The 25620-nt window shown below is 41.3% G+C and overlaps 1 protein-coding gene across 1 annotated transcript in view; it reads right to left on the reverse strand.

Moving 5' to 3' along the window:
• BASP1 (brain abundant membrane attached signal protein 1) overlaps nucleotides 1-25620 on the reverse strand; it is a 93362-nt gene that overhangs the window by 54292 nt on the left and 13450 nt on the right. The window lies entirely within an intron of this gene.

Below are 25620 nucleotides of genomic sequence, written 5' to 3' on the forward strand. Positions count from 1 at the left end.
GTAAGAAGGTATCGGGCTCTCGCTCAGACCTTGAGAGGCCGCCTCGAGGTGGTGCCTGACGCCCCCTGCCCCTTGCTACCCTTTCGCAGCATCCCATCCGAACGCTCGCGATGTCCGGCTGAAATTCTGATACCCCGGCGGGCAGTGAGGTTCGGGGGAGGGGTTGACCTGGTGGCTCCCTTCGGGCCATTAGGACCGACGCCCGAGGGTGGACAGTGGTCTCCCAGGGCAGGCACGCCTGGGCGGCGCCCGGGTGCACCGAGTGTGCTGCGCCCCGCCAGGCTGCGGCTTTGGACCAGCGCGGCGTGGAGGTCCAGCTGGCCGGGCGCGCGGCGTCGCCCCTGCGAGGATGCTCTCAGGACTTGGGAGAAGGAGGGAAGACCAGAGCCCTAGGCACGGAGCCGTCGGGTTTTTGTTTGTTTTTTTGGTTTGGTTTTTTTTTTTTTTTTTTTTTGATGTCTGTGCTTTAACGGAGGCACCAGTTCTCAGGAAGAGAGAGTTAGCCGAGACAAGCCGCACAGTGCAAGCTCAGAAACGCACAGGTCAAAACCGTGGCCAACTGCGGGGTGTGGGGTGTCCCTGGGGGGCTGCCACTTTATCACAGGAATACAAAATAACCACCAGGGTGGGGATGTATGCTCACCTTGCTTATCTGTTGGCAAGAAGCAAATGCGAAAAATAACGTAACACGACATCGCTTAGAACAGTATAGCTCTTTTCATTAGACAAAAGCCAATTTTACCCTTCCTGCAAAACCCTTCTGAGGCTTTGGAACTTTCATTTGCGGCATTTGGGCGCCCTCTGGCGGTATCTGGATTGCTTTCTGGCTCGCCTACATCGCAGCAAAGAAAACCAAAGTATGCTGCGGCTGCTTCTCCAGGACGGTTCTGCCCTCTTGACCTGGGCGAGGATTCGAGGATAGGAATGTATCCAAAGCCGGAATGATACAGTGTAACCATATGTTACAAGGAGGCAGACGCCAAAGGCAAGTGCATCCGCATTCAAGTGGGAAAAGGTAAGTCCATTTCCGATTAACAAGGAATAAACTTACCAGAATATAATTGCTATATTTAAATTAAGCTGGGTGACAATATCAACCCCATACAAGCCTCGAAGTTTTGCAGTGGAACAAGGCTCCCTGACTGTACTGATATTTACAGTTTATGTGGGTCACGCCGAATTAGACAAAGGCGTGAAAGCTGGAAATATACACCTATGAAAGCCAAAGGGGCAAGGGAATTCTGCAGTCGTTTTCATTTTTTTCTTTTGTCTGTTTCCTATTTAAATGAAATAACAAAGTGTGTGTGTGTGTGTGTGTGCGCGCGCGCGCTCAGTCGCTAAGTCCTGTCCAACTCTTTTTGACCCTTGGACTGTAGCCTACCAGGCTCCTCTGCCCACGGAATATTCCAGGCAAGAATAGTGGAGTAGGTTGTCATTTCCTCCTTCTAGGGGATCTTCCTCATCCAGGGATCGAACCCACATCTCCTGCAGCTTCCGAATTCGTAGGAGGATTCTTTATCACTGAGCCAAAGAAGTAAATATGGTACAAAAACAGGGAAGCAAATTACAAATAAAAGCATTTTATTTATTTGAACATAAATGTTCAATAATTTTCTGTGTTCAGTATATGTCCCTCATTCCAGCACATTATTTATGAAGTTAGGTGTTGGGTTTCTGAGTGTCCTGTTTTGGACAGATAATTTTCTGATGGGGGTGGGGATTGGGTGTATCTGTCCAGTGTACTGTAGGTTGTTCATCATCGTTATTGACCTCTATCCATCCACTAGTTACCAGTAACATACACAGAAACACACATATCACCCCCACCACCACCACTTCTGACAACCCAAATGTCTCCAGACATGGCCAAACATCCCCCGGGAGGCAAACATCCCTCCAGGTTGAAAACTACTGGCCTATCTTTTTTTTTTTTTTTTGAACTGTTATGAGCAAGTCTTTAAGTTTTAACCCTATGCAATTAAATGAGCACTTACAATTTTATGCTCATAATATGTATTGAATATATTTGTTAGGGTATCTGCGTAGTTATTTCATTTAGCATTCAGTTTTCATTCCTGTGATCTTCCAGTCATGTAAACTCATCCCCAAATGAGTAAATATGTGTTCCTAATGTGTTTGTGTGGTAAGTCTTTGGATGTTATCTTCTATCTTTTCATTTTTCAATTAAAAAAAAAAAAACCCTAACAATTAATGTTTGGTACTTTCAGTGCTCCTAGCTAAATTTTCACGATGGAGAAAACAAGCCTTTCAAAGGTGTGGTTAGAATATAGATCGCAGGTTACCATAGAAACAGGAGGCAAAAGCTTACATCAGTGAGACTTCAGGTCTCTTCAGTTTGGTCTTCCATCAGATTTGTTTATTTAAAAGATTTTTAAAGCAATTCTTCTTTAATGAAATAATGATGTAACTGGCTGATAGTGCTATTAATCTTAAGAATGGAAGCTTTTCCAGAATTTATAGATATGCACCAGGTGGTACCCAACACGTTATATCTGTTATATCTCAATACATTATAAAATCCAATTTGTTGATGTTTTTAGACTCATTTTTAGTTGTTCATCTAACATCTTACATTTTTAAGATGCATGCTCTTGAAAGGTTTTGTTTCTTTTTTTTTTAAACCCACACTTAAGGAATTAATGACTAAGCAATTTAAAGCTCTGGAGTTCAGAAAATTGTTAACATAAACTATTATGGATACCACTCGCTGTTTAGATTATAGACAAATTAACTTGGAAGTAGATGTTAAAGGTGCAGTTTGTGACAAATGTAATTAATTTTCAACATTATATACATGAAAATAAAAATTGCTTTACTCTCTAAAAGGAGTGAATAATTTTTCATAAAGCTAGACTTCCTGGGATGTAAAATGAATTTCACTGTCATTTTCAATTGCCTACATATTTTGCTTCAGTGAGGCATAACCTACATTATGGAAATATTCATCAAAAAGATAAATGATTCGGCCACTACTGATTTTTACTAAAGGATTTGCTATAGAATTGCTTGCAATGAAATGGACTCATGTCACCTAAATGAGTAGGCTTACAAAAACCTCAATATGTGTTCAGCTTTTAAAATCATATCTATTGTTATTGAGACATATAGGGTAGATTATTATGTAGACCTCGCCTCACATCCAAAGCTCACCCACAACTCCCCTCTCGGTACCTCTCATATCACCCACCGAGGCCAGGCACCTTCCCAGTTCCCCAGTCTTTCCTCCTAAATACTGAAAAGAGAATTACGACCCCAAATAATACCTGTGGACCAACATGAATGAAGCAAAAGCATGGTCACAGTCAGGTCAGCCCAGTGTTCCCCTAGCCACCTTTGCCTGACATCTTTTTGACTAGCTCTTGTTCAGGGCCACTGAATTAATGCAAACCCACAGAGACCTCTATAGAGAATTTGATCAATTCAGCAGGACAGCTAAGTATTGGGCGAAGGATTGAATTGCTGCAGTTTGTTCACAAGGTCTCTTCTATGAATTGCAAGCTAAAGGTTAGACAGGCAGTATTACATATGAAAGTAGATAGCTGTTCTTTCTTAAATACACTCATAATTTTTAATCAAAGGAAAATGTTGACGTGCATATTTGCGTCCTCTTTCTCCCTTTCTCCCTCCCCCTGCCGCATCTTCCGCCTCCGTTATCACAGTCTCAGCCTTCACATAGCTGAGAAAGGACTTTGTTTCAGTCAATGGTTCTCAAGCAAGGGCTCTTCTGAGTCCCAGAAGACAAGCGGCAATATCTCCAGGCTTTGGGGAAAACTCATAAGGGGAGAAGTGGTGCTAATAGATAAAGATCAAGCATCTTTAGATTTAACTAATAGATAAAGACTAGGGTTACTGCTAAACCTCCTACAATGCACACCGAACAGCCCCCATAACAGGCAGTTGCTCATCCTGAAATGTCAGTAACAGCGAGTGGAGAAACCTTGGTTTAACACCTGATTTTTCTGAAGAGCACGTGCTGCCTGAGGAACTGTCTCTTGCTGTGGTTCAAGGTGTCAGTGGAGGCAGCAACTCTGGAGGTGCAAAGAATTAACAGATTTCCTTTGAGTAGGGGCTGCATTGCACCCTGAGCCCCTTCATTGCCACCTTTCTTGGATAGATCACAGATCTAGGCGGTGACCTTCAGAGCCACGGCAAGGATTTTTAAATCACTGTATTCCTACATGCTGAGTAAAAGGAAGAAAACAACTCACCTGGCCCCCTGTTTCACACTCCTCTTTCTGTCCTGTAAGAGGAGAGCTGGAAACCTGAGCCAACGTGTGTTTACCACGAAACAGTGGACCTGAAATGCAAGGAGCAACCTGGCCTTGGCACCACACTGGGAACATTTTTGGCCCAGATAAAAAACGGATAAAAAACAAATCTTATCCTCTACCTGAATAGTTCTCATTCCCAACTCTCTCCTCCCTTTCACAGATAGGAATTTCCCCACCTATCCTGTAAATCCCAAAGCACTTTTATCTACTCACTAGCATTTTCTATGAAGCACATACACAAAACTAGACATAGAAAATGTCAACTACAAACTGACGCTTGCCAAGAGCTCTGACAATGACTGAACAACGAGGGCATTTGCCATTTGCCTCTGCAGAGATGGACTGCCCTGTTTGCTCAGAGGGCAAAGCGTCTGCCTGCAATGTGGGAGACCTGGGTTTGAACCTTGGGTTGGGAAGATGCCCTGGAAAAGGGAATGGCTACCCACTCCAGTATCCCGGCCTAGAGAATTCCATGGACTGTATAGTTTATGGGGTCGCAAAGAGTGGGATACGGCTGAGCAACGTTCACTTTCATGTTAGGATCTCAGTCCTTGCATCTCCTTTTATCTAGCAAAGCATTAAATCCCTTCATGGTGACATCAGATCCTCACTACTAACAGAAAACCTTTTATAAAATGAGTGCTTAATAGTTCTGAACTTGGCCTTCTCCAAAACCTTATATATTGACCTTCCCCCACTGCCTCTTTGGAGCAGTCTCTCAGAGATATCTGAGGTGCTGCCTCCCAGGCTGCAGTCCTCATTTTGCCCCAGATAAAACTTAACTTGCAACTCCCAAGCTGTGCATCTTTTTTCGTTGACAAAAACAAACCTATGGTTACCAAAGGGCAAAGGTGGTGGAGGTTTAGTCACTCAGTCATGTCCGACTCTTTGCAACCCCATGGACTGTGGCCCACCAGGATCCTCTGCCCATTAAAATCTCCAGGCAAGAATACTGGAGTGAGGGAAGATTCCCTTCCCCAGGGGATCTTCCCCACCCAGGGATTGAACCTGAGTCTCCTGCAAATTGCAGGCAGAGTTTTTACCATGGGAAGCCCCAAAGGGAAAAGGGGGAGGGATAAATTAGGAGGTTAGGATTAACAGATACCTACTACTGTTTATAAATATGACCTATATAAACAAGGACCTACTATATAGCACAGGGAACTATACTCAGTATTTTGTAATAACCTATAAGGGAAAAGACTTTGAAAAGGAATGTGTGTGTGTGTATAACTGAATCTGCATACTGTATACTTGAAACTAACATGATACTGTAAATTGACTTACTTCAATATAAATAAATAAAAGAAAATACATAAAGCCAGTGATCAAAGGATATTTGCCTCCCTAACCAGGGAGGGCTTTTTTCAAGCACTGCTTACCTGTTTCAACAGACACAGGGCAGAGGATTAGAACAGAGGGACCTTAGTCTTGGGGAAATAGTCCTTAATTCTTCAGCTGCCCTTCCTCCATAATCACCCATTAAGCTCTTCAAATAACAAGTGACTTTACAATGGCATAAAGAAAGAATGTTGTAGAACACTTTTTCATACGGTTTTCCTTTTGAGTAAAAGAGACTATAGAGGTTCCAACATTAAGTATTGTGAAGCTTAAGACCAGCATTTCTTGTTACCACCTGCTTCTCTCTCAGATCAAATACTCTACTGGTATTTTTACTTTTAACTCCAATGCAAGAAATAGTGCCCCAAATAAACTGGTTTTAAGTGCAAAGTAAGTTGCCAAGCAGAAGGCAGAGAATGCAATTTTTTTGTTTTGTTTTTGCTGTAAATTAGTAAAGCGATGCTGCTTTGCCTGCTCCTCCAAGTGCAAATATTGTCAAATTCCAACATCTCCCCAACTCTGCTCTTTGGATAGACTTCCCAAGACTTCCAAACAGAAACCGTAACCCTCCTGCTTCTTAAGCCTAGAAATCTCCTACTCAGCAAAGTTCAACGTAATGTCAGAAAGAATGATTCCTCCCAAAACAGAAAAGCAAAATAGTAAGAAATAAGAAAGCCAAATTGCAAATGTATTCAAGAAAGATCTGGCGAAAATGGTTGAGGATATCTAAAAACCAACCAACCACAAAAACAGCTATAGTATCAATAGTTTTAATGGGACCCAAAAGTCATCTGTGAAAATGAGTGATGGGCCAGGAAATTGGACACACAAGGAAAGCATGGTCCCTGTCTTAAAGCATCAGCGTTTCTGGAGGACTTAGAACAAAAAAGAAAAGCAATCTCATTGTAGTAATTAAAAGACTCATGTGATCAAAATCAAACACAAGGAAAGATGTCAAAAACAACTTCCTAGATGTCTAAAGTAAGTTCCTGAATGGTATAGAAAGTATTACTGTCCCTATATTATGCTATACATAAATACACAGGGAGGAGCCACAGGATTTCAGCCCAAACTGTTCACTGTAGCTCTCAGTGGGAGTCAGTGTCATTTCAGAGGTGGGGCAGAAGGTTACTCAGCTTTCTAATATCATGTTCTAAAGTTCTGTGTTGAATGACTGGTTTTGCAGTGACCACTCATTACTTTGGGAATCACAATGTATAATTTTGTACACTGCTCGGGAGACCTGGGCTAAGAAATCACTACTTGGAAACTGCCTTCTCATCAGCTTTCCTGGCACTCCGTATTTTAACACCATACCACTGCTTCTTGCATCTCTCTGCTGCTTCACCTTTAAATTAGTGGCTCGGTTTGGATGAACAATGTGGCCGCAGCCTTGGCATTCTCCTTTCTGCTGCTGGCCGAGGTCCCTGGGGTGCCCTAATCCAGTCCACTTCTAATGTAGAGAACTGCCTCCCACTCCCATATTCTGAGATGGGGATTTCATTAATAGCAGGAACAAGATTTTAGTCTATAGTTAGTTCCTGCCACTCCATCCATGTAGTAACTTAATTTTTGTATTTGCATAATCAAAACAGAGTTCTGTTTTCTTTATAACATTGTTTGTTATGTCTTCCTCATCAGTGAACTTCTAGTACACAGCATTGCTGTTGAATCAAAATCACCTGAGCATTTTATCTTCTATTGAAGACTAGTTATCTCCTTTCTGCTAATAATGCTGCAGTGACAGTTTTGGACACATGGTTCTCATCTTTTAAAGTATTTCCTCAGTTTCTAGAAAGAGGACCCATACATTGACACTATGCTGATTTCTATGGTTTTGTCCACCAATAAGATTAAACAAATTTTTTGCAACCAGAAGAACCTAAGAGAACCTACCTCTACAGAGCTCCAATGCCAAAACATTTTATGATGGTTTTAAGTTGCATATTAATTACAGACACGATTAGACTGCTTTCCCAATGTCAATTCATTGCTTGGATTTCATTTGATGTCACAGTCTCAGTCTCTTGTGAAAAGGTTAATATCAATTCTATGGATAAAAGTCTTCTGTTAGTAATTGCTCATCCTATTAATCTTTTTTTTTTCCCAATGGGAAAATTGATTCCATTTTTACAAAGCTGGTCTCTTTGACATCTGTTGAAACCCACCAGAATATGACTGGGAGAGATTGTCCGTCTCAGTGATTGAGTTGACCAGCTTGGCTTTTAGGTGATAAATGGTATCAAATCCTAACTTTGCCTTCACTTTCTAGCTTTACAATCCTTCTTGTCTTTTAGCCTTAGTCTTTTCTTCTGGAAGATGAGAAAATTACCAATTTCATTGGACTGTTCTGAAAATTATATGAGAAAATGAATGTAAAACTCTTAGCCAATTCATAAAACATAACTCAGAAAATGTGTTCTAAGGAAGCTAATTTTGTAGCCCCACCAATATGACCTTTGAGGACGGGATAAAATAACAAAACTTAAGTAATGAATCAGGGAAGACGGGAGGGTTCAGAAAACCATAACGGAAGGCCTGAAGTATGTTGCCATGTTTGCACAAAGAATTTAGCTCTAAGTTTCTTGGAAGCCAAGAGAGAAAAAAAATCAAAATATTATGGACTATTAATTTTTCTGATAAGGGGAAACATTTCAAGTGTGTCAGAAGGAACAACTCTTCCTAGCAATCAGCTTTAAGAAGAATGTATCTCTATATCCTTTTCTGTAAAAGATACTAAATTTCTTAAAGGAAAAATTTTCAGTAATGACTTCTACTGGAGATATAGCAGTTTTCTCATGAGGCCATTTATTGTATCAACTTGCAAATGCAGAAACCATCTTAGTATAATTTTGCGAAAATGTTTTTATGAAAAAAGGAAAAATAATGAGGTCCAGACCAGCAACTGTGGCTGGAGCACCTAGACAGGTTCTCCATGTGGGTGGAGGGCACAGGAAGGGAGCAGGGAGAGTCTCCTTGCTCTGGGCAGTGTCCACTGCGGGAGCAAGGTAGGTTCAAAACACGTGTCTACTCTCGCCCCCACGCCCTGGCGCTGCCTCTCCTTTCAGTCTTAGGCAGAAGTTTTCAACCTGAGACTCCAGGCTCCTAGGGGACTAAGGGGTGGCCATCCGTGAACTCTTCACCCCTCCCCTTTGGCTCAGTTCAGTTCTGCTCAGTCACTCAGTCATGTCCCACTATGTGACCCCATGGACTGCAGCACGCCAGGCTTCCCTGTCCATTATCAACTCCTGGAGCTCGCTCAAACTCATGTCCATTGAGTCAGTGATGCCATCCAACTATCTCATCCTCTGTCATCTCCTTCTCCTCCTGCTTTCAACCTTTCCCAGCATCACGGTCTTTTCCAATGAGTCAGTTCTTCACATCAGGTGGCCAGATTATTGGAGTTTCAGCTTCAGCATCAGTCCTTCCAATGAACACTCAGGACTGATCTCCTTTAGGATGTACTGGTTTGATTTCCTTGCAGTCCAAAGGACTCTCAAGAGTCTTCTCCAACACCACAGTTCAAAAGCATCAATTCTTTGGCACTCAGCTTTCCTTATGGTCCGACTCTCACATCCATACATAACTACTGGAAAAATCATAGCTTTGACTAGACGGACCTTTGTTGGCAAAGTAATGTCTCTGCTTTTTAATATGCTGTCTAGGTCGGTCATAGCTTTTCTTCCAAAGAACACACATCTTTTAATTTCATGGCTGCAATCACCATCTGCAGTGATTTTGGAGCCCAAGAAAATAAAATCCATCACTGTTTCCACTGTTTCCCCATCTATTTGTATGAAGTGATGGGACCAGATGCCTTGATCTTAGTTTTTTAAATGTTGAGTTTTAAGCCAGCTTTTTCACTCTCTTTCACTTTCATCAAGAGGCTCTTTAGTTCCTCTTTGCTTTCTGCCATAAGTGTGTGTCATCTGCATATCTCAGGTTATTGATATTTCTCCCTGCAATCTTGATTCCAGCTTGTGCTTCATCCAGCCCAGGGTTTTGCATGATGTACTCTGCATATATGTTAAATAAGCAGGGTATACAGCCTTGAGGTACTCCTCTCCCAATTGTTCCATGTCCAGTTCTAACTGTCGCTTCTTGACCTCCTTTCTCAGAGGCGGGTAGGTGGTCTGGTATTCCCATCTTGAAGAATTTTCCAGTTTGTTGTGATCCACATGGTCAAAGGCTTTGGCATAGTCAATAAAGCAGAAGTAGATGTTTTTGTGAACTTCTCTTGCTTTTTCTATGATCCAACAGATGTTGGCAATTTGATCTCTGGTTCCTCTGCCTTTTCTAAATCCAGCTTGAACATCAGGAAGTTCTCAGTTCACGTACTGTTGAAGACTAGCTTGGAGAATTTTGAGCATTGCTTTGCTAGCGTGTAAAATGGGTGCAATTGTGTGGTAATTTGAGCATTCTTTGGCATTGCTTTTCTTTGGGATTGGAATGAAAGCTGACCTTTTCCAGTCCTGTGGCCATTGCTGAGTTTTCCAAATTTGCTGACATATAGAGTGCAGTGGTTTCACAGCATCATCTTTTAGGATTTGAAATAGCTCAGCTGGAATTCCATCTCCTGCACTTTGGCTGCTTCTTACTAAATGCCAGATATTTTGGAGTAAAGGTGGCTCAGATGGTAAAGAGTCTGCCTGCAACACAGGAGACCCAGATTCCATCCCTGGATTGGGAAGATTCCCTGTTGAAGGAAATGGCAACCCACTCTGGTATTCCTGCCTGAGAAATCCCCTGGACAGAGGAGCCTGCCAAGCTATAGCCCAGGGGGTCACAAAGAGCTAGACACAACTGAGCAACTAATACACTTTCACACTTAAGTAAAAGCTGAGGTGCAAAAATCAACTTCTCAAGTATTGTATTGACTGAAAAATAATAAGAGAATATTTGTATTTTAAGGTTTTCTTTTTCTTCTTCTAAATTTAAGACCCTGGCTTGTATTTTGGCCAGGGAGGGCTCCCCTAGGTCTGCCTGAAGGGGTGCTGTGGGAGTCTGGTGATGGACACCCTTCCAGTGTGGCTCGCTGCAGACCCTAGCAGAGCGCAGAGATGGAGGGGCAAGGGGCAGAGCCCTGAGGGCTGAGAAAAACAGGATTGGCCTAAAGGACATGTGTAACTACTACTAGAAAATACCACCCACTGCAGAAATGTGTATGCTATATGACATTTCTTAGAGTTATTAACTGATCATCTCAAAGGGATTGATACTTTTTTAAAGGTAAATTAAAAACTGAAGCTAAACCTAGAATTCCTTTCTTCAAAAATATACAATCTAGGGAATTCCCTGGTGGTCCCAGAGGTTAAGACTCCATGCTTCCACTGCAGGGACTCAATCCCTGCTCAGGGATTAAGATCCTGCATGCTACATGGTGTGACCAGAAAAACTAACCAAGTATATTAAAAGGCATATTAAAACTACTTTAAATAGTAAATTAAAACATAATAATAATAATCTAATGGAGAAGCTTATAAGGCCCTCCTAGAAAGGGCCAAAATAGTAAATATTTTAGTTTTTGCAAGCCAGGAGAGTTCTATCTGCCACAGGGACTCTGCCATATCAAAAGAAATCAGCCACACAGACCATAAAGACAAATGGACATGGCTGTGGCCCAATAAAACTTTATTTACAAAAACACATTGGCAGGTCAGCTTTGACACAAGATCAGCAGTTTGTCCAGCCCTGGTATGCATCATTAATAACTTCCTCCCACTAAAATCACCAATCACTATCTTTTCTTTGCACTGAGATAAACTCTACCCATTCTTTTAAGTCTCTATGTCCATTCAGGTGTTTTTTTATCCACTCAAAACGTTTATGAGCGACTGAGTGAACTATGAAGTGATGAAAATTTGCATTTAATCCTGATCTTCATTAAAAGGTGCTTACACTCCCTTCTGGGGTTCATTTTATCTTAATCTCATTAATTTCACATTTATTATTCCCATAATGGAAATAAAGCTTGAAATATTCGTCAGTCTAGCCTGGGATTATCTCCTTGTAAAGAAGCAAAATGGAAGAAAAGAAAGCAAATGAAGCCAGCCAACTAGAAGAAAAGATAACACATCTAGGGAGATAAAATAACAGACATAATAAATACCAGACAGTGCAGGACATTTTTCTGAAAGGAAGATTTTTAATATACAATAAAATGCTTTTCTTTCAAGATATAGGATATCAGATGAATTCTAGTTAAATAAATGGATGTAGATCCCTTTCAATTCATCTTAGATGTATTCCTAGAGATTGTGGTTTATAATTTTGAATCTGAATTGAAATCTTACTCTATCATTAAATGTTGAGAACTGCTCAAAGGTTTAAATCTAGTTCAAATCTAAAATGCAGTTGAAATGACAATGTTTTGGGAATCTGTCTTTTCAAATCATTTCACAATTAGAGCTGAAGGAAGCCATGTAACCCAGGAATGCCCAGCCAACACCGTCTTCCACATCCAGTTGGGCACTGCTAATCAGTCAATATCAATCAATCACAATATTCTTTTACTCGGCAAAAAATTCTTTGTTATACTATACCCAAGATGCCACTGTCAATTAGATCTTACCCCAAGGCTGATATGTAATGGTCATCTCCAATGAATTCCAGGGCCTCACTTTACAAATTGGGAAGCCGTAAGATTAAAGCATCTTTCCAAGTGCTAAGCATAATTATCAACTTAGTGCTTTTTCTGGGGCTTCCCTGGTGGCTCAGACAGTAAAGAATCTGCCTGAAATGCTGGAGATCCAGGCTCAATCCCTGGGTTGGGAAGATCCCCTGGAGAAGGGAATGGCAACCCACTCCGATATTCTTGCCTGAAGAATTCCAAGGACAGAGGATCCTGGTGGGCTACAGTCCATGGGGTCGTACAGAGTTGGACATGACTGAGCGACTAACACTTTCACTTTCTAGTGCCTTTTCTACTTCTGTCTTCCAAACACCAGATTACCCAGAGACCAGGGTTGGGTGGGAGTTGCCATTCTTGCAATATGATTTCATGTGTAAACTAAACATTTACCAAGCACCTACTAAATGCCAGGAACTCTGCCAGAGTGCTGAGAATTTAGTAATAAACAAGGCAGGCGAGGTCCTTGTAGGCACAAAGCATACAAACAAAACCTTGAGAAGTTTTATTGTGATGGGAAGCGGAGAAATGCAGCATTAGCTAGAGAGAGTTTGGAACAAAGGAAAGTGTTTTTTTTGTTTTTGTTTTTGTTTTTAATGACAGCTATTGGAGCATGTGTATGTGTTGAAGGGAATGTACAAAGACTGAGAATGTAGAGGAATGAGGGGTTAATTATAGTTGCCAAGTCCTTGGGAGGGCAAGAGGTATATGAATTTGGAGAATAAAAAGGGAATGAACTGACATTTATAGGAAGAGGTTATTTTGCTTAAACATAGCAGGAAGAATGGTAAAGAACATGGGGTCATATCTCCAAATTTAAACTTACATACAAAAGTCTTTTCGCTTTCAAACTGAAGTTACAGGAAGGCAGAGATTCTTGTCCATTTCATTCACTGTCATGAGCCTAGTATGTAGGACATTGTTTGGTACACATTATGTGTGTGCTCAGCCACTCGGTCTTGTCCCTGACTCTTTGGACTGTAGCTTGCCAGGTTCTTCTGTCCATGGAAACTTTCCAGGCCAAGAATACTTGAGCGGGTCACCATTTCCTCCTCCAGGGGATCTTCCTGACCCAGGGATCAAGCCCGAGTTTCTTGCATCTCCTACACTGGCAGGCAGATTCCTTACCACTGCGCCATATGGCGTTGTTGTTGTTGTTCTGTTGCTAAGTCATGTCCAACTCTTTGCAACCCGATGGGCTGCAATATGCCAAGCTCCTCTGTCCTTCACTATCTCCTGGAGTTTGCTCAAATTCATGTCCACTGACTCGGTGATACTATCTATTTCTTTCTCTAATCCCCTCTTCTCCTTTGGCCTTCAATCCTTCCCAGCATCAGGGTCTTTTCCAGTGAGTCAGCTCTGCGCATCAGGTGGCCAAAGTATTAGAGCTTCAGCTTCAGCATCAGCCCTTCTAATGAAAATTTAGCACTGACTTCCTTTAAGATGGACCGGTTTGATCTCCTTGCTGTCCAAGAGTCTTCTCCAGCGCCACAGTTTAAATGCATCAATTCTTCGGCTCTCAGCCTTCTTTATGGTCCAACTCCCACATCCATACGTAACTGCTAGAAAAACCATGGCTTTGACTAGGCGGATATTTGTCAGCAAAGTGATGTCTCTGCTTTTTAATATGCTGTCTAGATTTGTCATAGCCTCCCTTTCAAGGAGCAAGTGTCTTTTAATATCGTGGCTTCAGTCACTGTCCACGGTGATTTTGGAGACCAAGGGAATAAAATTTGTCACTGCTTCTACTTTTTCCTCTTCTACTTGCCATGAAGCCACCTGGCATTAGGAGGTCAAAAAATACTAATTCAAGGAAAAGTACTGCAGAACACTTGTTTTACCAAATCTGATTTTCCAAATGACCACAAGATGGCAGGCTTATACCAAGAAAACACTGTCAACTCGTTGGCTGATTTCCATAATGTGATAAACGCTAAACCCAGGGAAGTGGTGGCTTTTCAATGAATATTTGAATAAACTGGAAAACAGTTTCCAGTAGTGAGATGTGTATGAACTTGTCTTCACAAGTACTTACTTGACAGACAAGACTTTATGTAACCATTAGAAAGGAAATAAAATGCAAAGATTGACTAGGTACCCAGGAGTTTAAGATACACTTCTCATGATGGGAAACTATTTCCTCTTAAGATTATATCCCCTTAAAACAATAACGCTTAAGTGCTCCAGCTATTCCTCACATTTGGCAAATTTAGAGTCACGTGGTAAATGTAAAACACTACAGAATCCCCAAAGGGAAACAGGATCCTCTTTGAGACCACCTAAGCTGTCTGAAATCTAGATTTTAGAATCTGAGTTTAATTTGTAGAAATAACATTAGATTGGTCCTTTTGTAAAGAAATCTCTTGGCGTTATTCCTCTTAGATAATGCCTTAACATTTTCTTTTTCTTTCCCAACTACCTCCTAGAATAATAACCTACAAAGGAAAATTATTTCTCTTTTTGAAAAAGTTGCATACAGGATTTGATTCTCACATTTCTGCATTATGAAGTCCTCCACGTTGTGTTTTTGTCTTGTTTTGCTGATTTTGTTTTGTTGATAGTGGGTTGCATTCCTCAAAATATTTGTTGCTTTCCCTGAAGAATGACTGGACTTCTCCACCCACAGGGAGTAGGCATGAACATGTGATTTGAGATGTGTTTCCATGAAATAGGACTTCCCAGGTGGCACAGGCATAAAGAATTCACCTGCCAGTGTAGGAAATGCAAGAGATGCAGGTTCAATCCCTGGGTTGGGAAGAGCCCCTGAAGCAGGAAATGGCCACCCATTCCAGTATTCTTGCCTGGAAATCCCAGGGACAGAGGAGCCTGGAGGGCTACAGTCCATGGGGTTGCAAAGAGTCTGACATGACTGACTGAGCAACTAAATCTGCGCGCACACACACACACACACACACACACCCCATGAAGTAGAATAAAACCTCCCTGACACGTGCAGGTCAGGAGTGACTATGTGACTAGCTTCAGCCATTCAATGGAGGGGAGAAATGACATGTCATTGAGTAGAAATTTTGAGAACTAGGTCCTAGTTTACCAGCTCTCCTCTCTCATCACCTGAAACTACCAGTATCCACCACCCAGGAGCTGCCCTACCTTGGGTCCCTAGTGACACAGTTCCACGATGGACATGTCATGTGAATAAAAAATAAATGTGTGTTGTCATAATCCTTTGAGATCTATTTTTATCTGGGGTCTATTTTTTTTTTAACTGCAGTGTAACTTAATCTAAATTGACTGATACAATATCTTACATAGTAGTTATAAAAATAAGTGAACAAGTACATAAAAAATGCTTAGCCTTGTGTGTGGTGGATATTAAGCAATGAATAAATGTTAAGTTATTCATTAGTATCATTGATCATTGCCATTCATCCACTTTACCTACCACATTCATGATAAAGAGCACCCTTAGGTCTTATTTAAGTTGCATTAGAAGGTATTGGCATCGTTGTGAGATTTAAAATGAGATTTAGAGTCCAATAAAATGGCAGAAAGTGAAGAGGAACTAAAAAGCCTCTTGGTGAAAGTGAAAGAGGAGAGTGAAAGAGTTGGCTTAAAGCTCAACATTCAGAAAACGAAGATCATGGCATCTGGTCCCATCACTTCATGGCAAATAGATGGGGAAACAGTGGCAGACTTTATTTTTGGTTTCCAAAATCACTGCAGATGGTGATTGCAGCCATGAAATTAAAAAACGCTTACTCCTTGGAAGGAAATTTATGACCAACCTAGATAGCATATTCAAAAGCAGAGATATTACTTTGCCAACAAAGGTCCGTCTAGTCAAGGCTGTGGTTTTTCCAGTGGTCATGTATGGATGTGAGAGTTGGACTGTGAAGAAAGCTGAGCACTGAAGAACTGATGCTTTTGAACTGTGGTGTTGGAGAAGACTCTTGAGAGTCCCTTGGACTGCAAGGAGATCCAACCAGTCCATTCTAAAGGAGATCATTCCTGGGTATTCTTTGGAAGGACTGAGGCTAAGGCTGAAGCTCCAGTACTTTGGCCACCTCATGCGAAGAGGTGGAAAAGACTCATTGGAAAAGACTCTGATGCTGGGAGAGATTGGGGGCAGGAGGAGAAGGGGATGACAGAGGATGAGATGGCTGGATGGCATCACTGACTCAATGGATGTGAGTTTGGGTGAACTCCCGGAGTTAGCGATGGACAGGGAGGCCTGGCATGCTGCAATTCATGGGGTCACAAAGAGTCGAACATGACTGAGCAACTGAACTGAACTGAAAAAGACTTGGGCTTCCCTAGTGGCTCAGATGGTAAAGAAGCTGCCTGCAATTCAGGAGACCCAGGTTCTATCCCTGGGTCAGGAAGACCCCCTGGAGAAAGGAATGGCTAACCCACTTCAGTATTCTTGCCTGGGAGATCCCATGGACAGAGAAACCTGGCATGCTACAGTCCATGGGGTCACAAAGAGTCGGATATGACTGAAACATTTTTTACATAGAGAGTGATGGAAAGTATGAGCGATTAAGTGCTATCCATGGCTCCATGGAATGCACATACTCAAGAATATTTATTAAACAACTAGTGTTAATTTCCCTGGTGTTGCTACTCTGCATTTACAGCCTGTTAATCAGAAGGTACTAATTTCTTTTTTTTTTTTAATTAAAATATATTTTATTTGTTACCATTCATTCAACATTTTTTATCATTGTTGAGAATCTACTGCTATACTAGATAAATTCTGTGGGTACAGAAATAATTAAAAAAAAAAACATGTGGTTTCTACCCTCATGCCCTCTTAAGGTTCACAGTCTGGTGAAGGGGAAGAACAGTAACTGAATATCTTAGTCAGCTCAAGCTGACTATAGACCAAATGGTAAAATAACAGACATTTATTTTCTTACAGGTCTAGAGGCTGGAAAGTCCAACATCAAGCCAGCAAATTCAGTATCTGGTGAGGACCATCTTCCTGGCTTGCAAATGGCTAATAAGGTACACATTTCTTTGACTGCTAGGTACATTCAATGAAAACAAATTACTCAACCTAAGATATTCTGATTTTAAAATTCCATTTCATTAAATAATTTTGTTCTCTTCCCTTCTGTTTTTGGCATCAAGGAAAGGAAGGGACATCTCGCCTACGGGCCCCAGGGCATGGTAACAAAGCAACATCTATTTGGTGCCAAATTAAAATTATTTTTACATCCCCTTGATGTTTCTGCAAGAATGCATTCTAATGTCCGAAAGAATACAAATTTACTTTCCCGTTGGTGACAACTTAGTGTTCTTAATACAGCTTTCAGTGGGTGCCTCTTAACAGCCAACTTGCTGAGTCATGTAGATTCTAACCTGCAGTTTCTGCTGATTCTTTCAACCCAGATCGAGCATCACAAATTCCACCCCATCACACAATTCACAACAATACTTTTTCAACTAGTCTTTTTAATGAAAAACAAAATGGCTTAAACTGTAATTCTTTCCCAGAAGGATTGGAAAGTCAGCTTACCCTATAGAGCCTTCAAAGATCTAGGATTTCAAGTTGGAAAATACTCAAAGGCAGGGGACACTGCAGGGGTTTGGTTGACAGTCTCTGCATAGAACAAATGTACCCCCAACTTCCCTCCCAAGTATTCAACAGAGGCAACCACCTCCAAGCTCCCTGCCCCAAGCCTTAACTGGACACTTGCTCTAGAGAAACTGAGTCCAACGTGGACAGACTTAAGAGTGTGTCATACAGAGTGAAGTGAGTCAGAAAGAGAAAAATAAATATTGTATATTAACACATGTATGTAAAATGTAGAAAAATGGTACAGATGAACCTATTTCCAAAGTAAGGAATAGAGAGGCAGACAGTGAGAATGGATGGATGAACCCAGAGTGAAAGAAGGGGAATGAGATGAATTGGGAGATTTTGACTAACATACACACTACCATATATAAGACAGATAGCTATCAGGAAGCTGTTATATAACACAGGGAGCTCAGCTTGATGCTCTGTGATGACCTACATGAGTGGGAATGGGGGTGTGGGGGTGGAGAGGTCCAAGAGGGAGGGAATAATTGTACACATATAACTGATTTACTTATTATACAGCAAAAACCAACACAACATTGTAAGTCAACATGAAACAATCATGTCCAACTCTTTGCAGTCCACCAGGCTCCTCTATAGCCCACCAGGCTCCTGTGTCCATTAAATTCTCCAGGCGAAAATACTGGAGTGGGTAGCCATTCCCTTCTCCAAGGGTTCTTCCTGACGCAGGGACTGAACCCAGGTGTCCTGCACTGCAGGCAGATTCTTTACTGTTTGAGCCATCAGGAAAACCCCACTATACCCCAATTTAAAAAGAAAAGAAGCACCAGTCTAATGGTTAATGATGAGCACCAGAAAGAGGTTGAGGTAGGCCTGAAAGTAGGGGAATTAACTAAGGGTCAGCCTAATCATGGTAGAATACTCAGTCCACTTCCTCACAACTTGATGCCAGAAACATTTCTCAGAACATGGTTCCTGCTGTATTTTCCTGTAAGCAGAAAATAACATCCCCACGCACCCACCCAGTAGAAGACTGGAGGCTTCTCTGGAGAAATGGCTCGCTAATGAAAAGACCAAAATTTTAGTTAGACGTAATTGTGAAGCCTGCAGCTCTAACCACACAAAGAGCTTGCAAATTGTTTTCAAGTCTCTCAGTCTTAACTACAAAAGGACAGCCAAAGATTGCCACGTATTTAAGAAAATTTGTTCATGAGTTGGAGGAGATGGTAGAATTGACTCCAGGGAATATAGAGACGATGCAGGAAGCAGGTGTGTGTGTGTGTGTGTGTGTGTGTGTGTGTGTGTGTGTGTGTGTACCATCAGAGCTATTAGAGAAGAGAGTTTGTTTGTAAAATAACAAGTATCAAAGAGCAAGAGAGATTTCTTGAGAATTAAAAAAAAAGAAACTAAGAAATTTCAATAAGAAGGTTACAATATAATATGGAGCAAATTCTAGAAAGTAAAGTAAAAATATTAAGAAATAGAAAGACAAGTCTGGAACAAGACGCCCAACATTTCTGAAATTTGAGAAAGAAAACTAAAAGGAAGAAATTGTCAGAGTGTTTATAGAAAGTGTTCCCCAGGCCTGAGGATCACAAGTCTTCAAATGAAAAAGGCACACTGAATGCCAAGTACAGTGAATGAAGAGATCACAACAAAGCAGACTCTTGAAAGTCTCCAAGGATAAAGAAAAGACGCTAAAGCCATCCAGAGAAGAAAGACACCAATGGAATCAGGAATAAGAATGAAAACACCAGAAGGAAAAGCTAAAACATTTTAAATTCTAAAGGAAGATTGTTCTCAATCTAGGATTTTATATCCAGCCAATCTATCCACCAAAAGTAAGAGAAGAATAGACGTTTTCAAACTTTAAGGATCCCAGTAGAATGAGGGCCGATACCAAAGAGAAGTGGGACATGGAACCAAAAAAAGATGTTCAACATAGGAAAGAAAGGGAAGTCCCGGTAGAACAACGGTGCTGCCAGTTCAGTCAACACCTGGCCCAGACTAGATCAGGTGAACAGAATCTGTGGGAGGAAGATTTCCTAGCAAAACCTGAGCTGAAAGATTATATGTTGCATTTGAGAATTTGGAAAATAATACTGACAAGCACGTTAGTTTTATGAGAGCATTTGGAAATAAAATGAACGATAGTTTCAGAGACAACAAAATGGAAGTTTAGGGAAAAAATAAGCTCGTATACTCTATTTGGCTCAGTGATAAACCATATTATATAGTCGTGATTATGTAAATACTGACTAATAATTTAACTGCAAAAGTTGTGATTTTATTAGGAAAATGTAAGCTGAAAGGGTGGGTGGGAATGATGGGAGGAAGAACACCCTATGTTTATATTCCTTAGCAGAAATTCAATAGATAGCCTATAAATGACAATTCAGGAACTAGAGAAAGAAAAATAATACATGGAGGAATTTGCCAGAAGAACCAACTAAGAATCGAAAAGGAATTCCTGTAAGGAATGTGAAAAGAAAGATGGGAAGGAAAGAGAAGTGGTATTTTTCACTGTAAGTCTTTTCTGATGTACTGATGACATTTTAAATTATGTACACATATTATCTTGATTTTTTTTAAGTTAAAATTAAAACTTATCATCAAAGAGTTACAAGTTAGTTGGGAAGATAAGCACAAGATATTAATAATAGAAGTTTCAAGAACAATTAAAGACAGTAATAGAAAATAACTCAGCAAGTAGTTTGACTAATTTCTAAAAGACTATTTTCAGAGTCAGAGAGAGGAACACTCACTGAAGACTTAAGGCTGTAAGGAAAGACTTTGTGAAGAGATGAGATTGGGCCTGAGTTTTCTTGGAAAGGTAGAATAGTCTACTTGATCATGGGGAGGGTAGTTCAAGGACTTTAGAGGCAAAAATGAGGACTACTTGGAGAGGATCATGAGCAATCCACTTGTACTGAAGTCTAACTCTGTACCTCCAGTTTGGTCCCAGGTATATGACCATCTGAGCAAGAAAAGCCAGCAGAGACCAGGTTCTGGATGGTCTAGGAAGTAGGGCTAAACAGTTGGGACTTTATCTGAAAAAAAAAATGGTCCCCAAAGAGATGATTCAGTTACATATAACTGAACCACTTTGCTGTACCACAGAAATTAACACAACATTGTAAATCAACTTTTATATTTATATTTAGCTCAGCTGGTAAAGAATCTTCCTGCAATGCAGGAGACACCAGTTTGATTCCTGGATCAGGAAGATTCCCCTGGAGAAGGGATAGGCTACCATTCCAGTATTCTTGGGCTTCCCTGGTAGCTCAGCTGGTAGAGAATCTGCCTGCAATGCTGGAGACCCAGGTGCAATCCTTGAATTGGGAAGATCCCCTGGAGGAAGGCATGGCAACCCACTCCAGTATTCTTGCCCAGAGAATTCCCATGGACAGAGGAGCCTGGCAGGCTGCAGTCCATGGGGTCACAAAGAGTCAGATATGACTGAGTGACTAAGCACAGAGTATATATATTCTTTTTCATATTCTTTTCCATTACTATTTATGACAGGATACTGAGTATAGTTCCCTGTATGGCAGGACCCTGTTATTTATCCATTCTATATGTAATATAATCCTGCTAATCCCAAACTCCCAATCCATCTGTCTCCCACTCCCCTACTTCTCTTGGCAACTGCAAGTTTGTTCTCTATGTCTGTAGGAGCACTTTCTTGATGCTTTTAGCCTAAAGGAATAATTTAAGTTCATGAACACTCAGTCCTTCCCCGTTTTTAAGGTACTTTCACACTAATTGTAAATTTGGGATGTAAATGCATTAGTAATAGTTATGATTTCTATGGTACTCAGCTTTCCCCAGGTGGTGTTCTAGGAACTTTAGACATATTAACCCATTTAATCATTAACTCACTTAATCCTCACCGAAAGCGCTATGAGTTGGTATCCATTTAGTACTTATTATCATACCCACTTCCCAGATGAGGAAATTGAGACCAAGGGAAGATGAATAAGTTTCCCACCATCAACTGGTAAAGCTGAATTCCAACCCAACAAGTCTAGTTCAAAACTACACACTGCTGCTGCTTTTAAGCCGATTCAGTCATGTCCCCCAACGCTGTGCGACCCCATAGATGGCAGCCCACCAGGCTCCACTGTCCCTGGGATTCTCCAGGCAAGAACACTGGAGTGGGTTGCCATTTCCTTCTCCAATGCATGAAAGTGAAAAGTGAAAGTGAAGTCGCTCAGTCGTGTCCTACTCTTTGCAACCCTATGGACTGCAGCCTACCAGGCTCCTCCATCCCTGGGATTTTCCAGGCAAGGGTACTGAAGTGGGTTGCCATTGCCTTCTCCAACTACACGCTAAACTGCTACAAAGTGTAATCAGTGGAGCTGTTCATAAATATTTCCTTTTGAGTTGCCAAACCACCTAATTCTATAAGTTTCTCAGACTTCTGCTCCAAAATTTGTCAATTAGAAAATAAGCCAATTTATTTTTGTTGACTGCTAAAGAGTAACCAAAGCCTCCACCAATTCTATGCATTGCACAGCTCATAAATTGACACATAAAAAGTAATCATGAGAATACACAAAGGACTGAGATCAGTGTCCTAAAAGGGGCAGTAAGATGTTGACAGTTGGAAAATAGCGTTAAATATGAGAATAATGGATGACTAGCACTGCATGGCATATGTGTTGAATGTAGCCTTAGAATATTGGAGACTATATCAGTTTCCTGTGGCTAACTTAACAAGTGACAGCAAACCTGGTAGATTAAAACAACAGAAAGAGGAATTTCTGGCAGTCCAGTGGTTAGGACTCCATGTTTCGACTGCAGGAGGCATGGGTTCATTCCCTGGTTGGGGAACAAGATCCTACCAGCCATGTGGTTATTTTTTAAAGCTCATAAAAATAAATAAAGCATGCTGCTACTACTGCTAAGTCGCTTCAGTCATGTCCGACTCTGTGCAACCCCATAGACAGCAGCCCACCAGGCTCCCCCGTCCCTGGGATTCTCCAGGCAAGAACACTGGAGTGGGTTGCCATTTCCTTCTCCAATGCTTGAAAGTGAAAAGTGAAAGTGAAGTTGCTCAGTTGTGTCTGACTCTTTGCTACCCCTTGGACTGCAGCCTACCAGGCTCCTCCGTCCCTGTGATTTTCCAGGCAAGAGTACTGGCGTGGGGTGCCATTGCCTTCTCCAAAATAAAGCATAGGTAAATAAAATAGAAATGTATTCTCCCTCAGTTCTGTAGGCCAGAAATCCACAATCAAGGTGTTGGCAGGGCCACGTGCCCTCTGCAGACGCTAGGAAAGAATCCTTTCCTCACTTGTTCCAGTCTCTGAGAGACGCCAGCATTCCCCGGCCTATGGCCACATCGTCCAGTCACTGCTCTCATCCTCACATCACCTTCTCTGTATTCCTTTCCCATGTGTGTCTTTCATAACGACACTTGCCACTGGATTTAGAACCCACAGAGATAATCCAAGATGATTCCTATTCGAAGATCCTAGACTTCATTAGATCTGCAAAATTACTTATTTCAAATAAAGTAACAACATTCACAGGTTCCAGGGATTAGAATGTGAACTAGAGGATGGGATGTGATTCAGCTCATGACAGAGACACCATCAAAACCAAAACACTGAGTTAACTGGGTGAAATATACAACTGATTCAAAGGTTGGCAACATAAGACAAGGCAAATGGAAAGATACATAGTCAAGAAAAATATGAGGAGAAGAAACAAGATGGCGGGTGAGTGGGTGGATATAGAGTGTATCTCTCTTCATGGATGCCTTCAGGTGCAGAAGACCTCCCAGAGAACCAGCTGAGAACTGGCAGGAGTCCCTGACCACCAGAAAGGAGTCTATAGATTCACACAAAACTTGGTAGGAAGAAGAAAGGAAGGGGAAAAGGGGAGAAGAGTGAGCAGACTGGACCTGCACCCAGGAGGTGGGAGAGCTGAAGCGGGATTGAGATCTCCACATTTGGCCAATCAGTTGGGATGAAGGGGCAGCGTCTGAGGCTGTTGGAGGGTGAAGCAGTTGATCTGTGACAATTTGCATGGAGAGAGGACTGCACAATCTGTGCCACAGCCCTGTGTATCCCAGACAAGGGATGCAAGACCACTGGAATGTACAGCAGCTGGGAGCTGGAGTGTAGGCGCTGGAGAGCAATCCCAGGGCAAGGACTACTGTCGACCGTGGAAGACAGTCTGAGGGAACAGGAGAGAGCAGACTGCATCGGAAAACGTGTTCAGAGGAAAGACAGGCAGCTATGGAGGCAGGGTGCTGCTGCTGAGTCATGTGCAGGGGGCGGAGCCATCAATGTAGCTTCTCTCTCCCCATCTTAGTCAGCGCTGGCAGCTAACCAATAGAAAGACCTCAGAGAGGGTGGCACTTTAAATGCCTGCTTCACCAAACAATAGAGAAGGACCAGCTAGGGAGGCCCTTTGAACACCAGCTGCTAGAGGCTATACAAAGATTCTAATAGCACCATATCTTCTGTGCCCTAGGCCACTGATTTTCCCATGTACCTGGCACTGCCAGGGTCCCTGCAATCTAAGCAGCTATGCCACCTCCTTACCTGTTCTCACTGGGGCAGACCCACTTCCTCCAGGGAAGTCTCAAGAGCAAACTCATATGGATTACCCACAAGTAGAGGTAGGGATAAAACCACAGTTGAGCTCCAAGAATGGAGTGGCTAAGGAAGAGGATTAAAAAGCTCTCTACTAGCTGTACAAGGTACATATTAAATCCACGGGGTCAACTAGATAGCCTCTGTGTCTATGGAATATGTGAAAGGACAATGAGTGTTTCCACAAAGGAAAATGTCCTAGCCCCAACAGCTGTGGACATTGGAGGCAAGAACACTCCGAGTCTGAACTGTCCCCACAGCAGATCAAGAGACCACCCTCAGTATTGGAGGGCCTCCTAGGAAGATGAAGGTGGGCTGTGAATAAAAGCAAGGAAAAGGATGCTGACAGCTGAGACCCAAGAAAAACATTTATTATTGTTCTTATATTTTAACTTATTCTGTAGTTGATTCTGACCTTTTTTTCTGTTTTTTTTTTTCCTTTTCTCTGTTACTGTGATTGTTGTTATTATCATTATATCCATTTAAGTTTTTGAGGATTTTTGTTCACCTACATTTTTTATTTCCTTTGTATACTTCAACCTCTACATTGACTTTTTGTGGTTCTATGGGATTTGTTGTTGCTGCTGTTGTTGTTTTCTCCTCTCTCTTTTTTTTCATTTGTTTTGTTTCTCTTATTGTTCTTTTCTTGGTGAAGTTTTTCTCATATACATATTTCTCATATATATAAATATTTCTCATATATATAAATGTTTCTCATATATATACATATTTCTCATATATATAAAAATTATATACTTCTGTTTTTTCCTTCTGTTTGTCACCATGTTGGTTAGTCACGTTTGTTCTCTTTGCTTTATTCTTCGGTAGGCTCTAGGCTTTGGTCTTGTTTTCTGTTCTGAGTTTCAGCTATTGTTGTTTTTAATTTGTTGACATCAGTTTTGGTTCTGTCTGGTTCACTAGGTCACTCTCTTGGACTTTGTTTTCTTTGGGCTGTTTTGGTTTTGTTTGTGTGTGTGTGTTCCTTTGCGTTTGTTACTATTTGCTTAATATTGCATTGACCAGTTATCTGGGATTCTTTTTTTTTTTTTCTCCCCTAGTTCTTTTTGTTGTTGTTCTCACTCCATTCAGACTATTAAGAAAACAAAAATATTGTCCATTAAGACAATTAAGAAAATGCAAATAGGAACATACGTATCAATAATTACTTTAAATGTAGTAGGTTAAATGTTCCAACCAAAAGACACAGACTGGATGAATAGATACATAACAAGACCCATATATATA

This window comes from Capra hircus, chromosome 20, assembly GCF_001704415.2.
Source record: "Capra hircus breed San Clemente chromosome 20, ASM170441v1, whole genome shotgun sequence".
Taxonomy (NCBI): Eukaryota; Metazoa; Chordata; class Mammalia; order Artiodactyla; family Bovidae; genus Capra; species Capra hircus.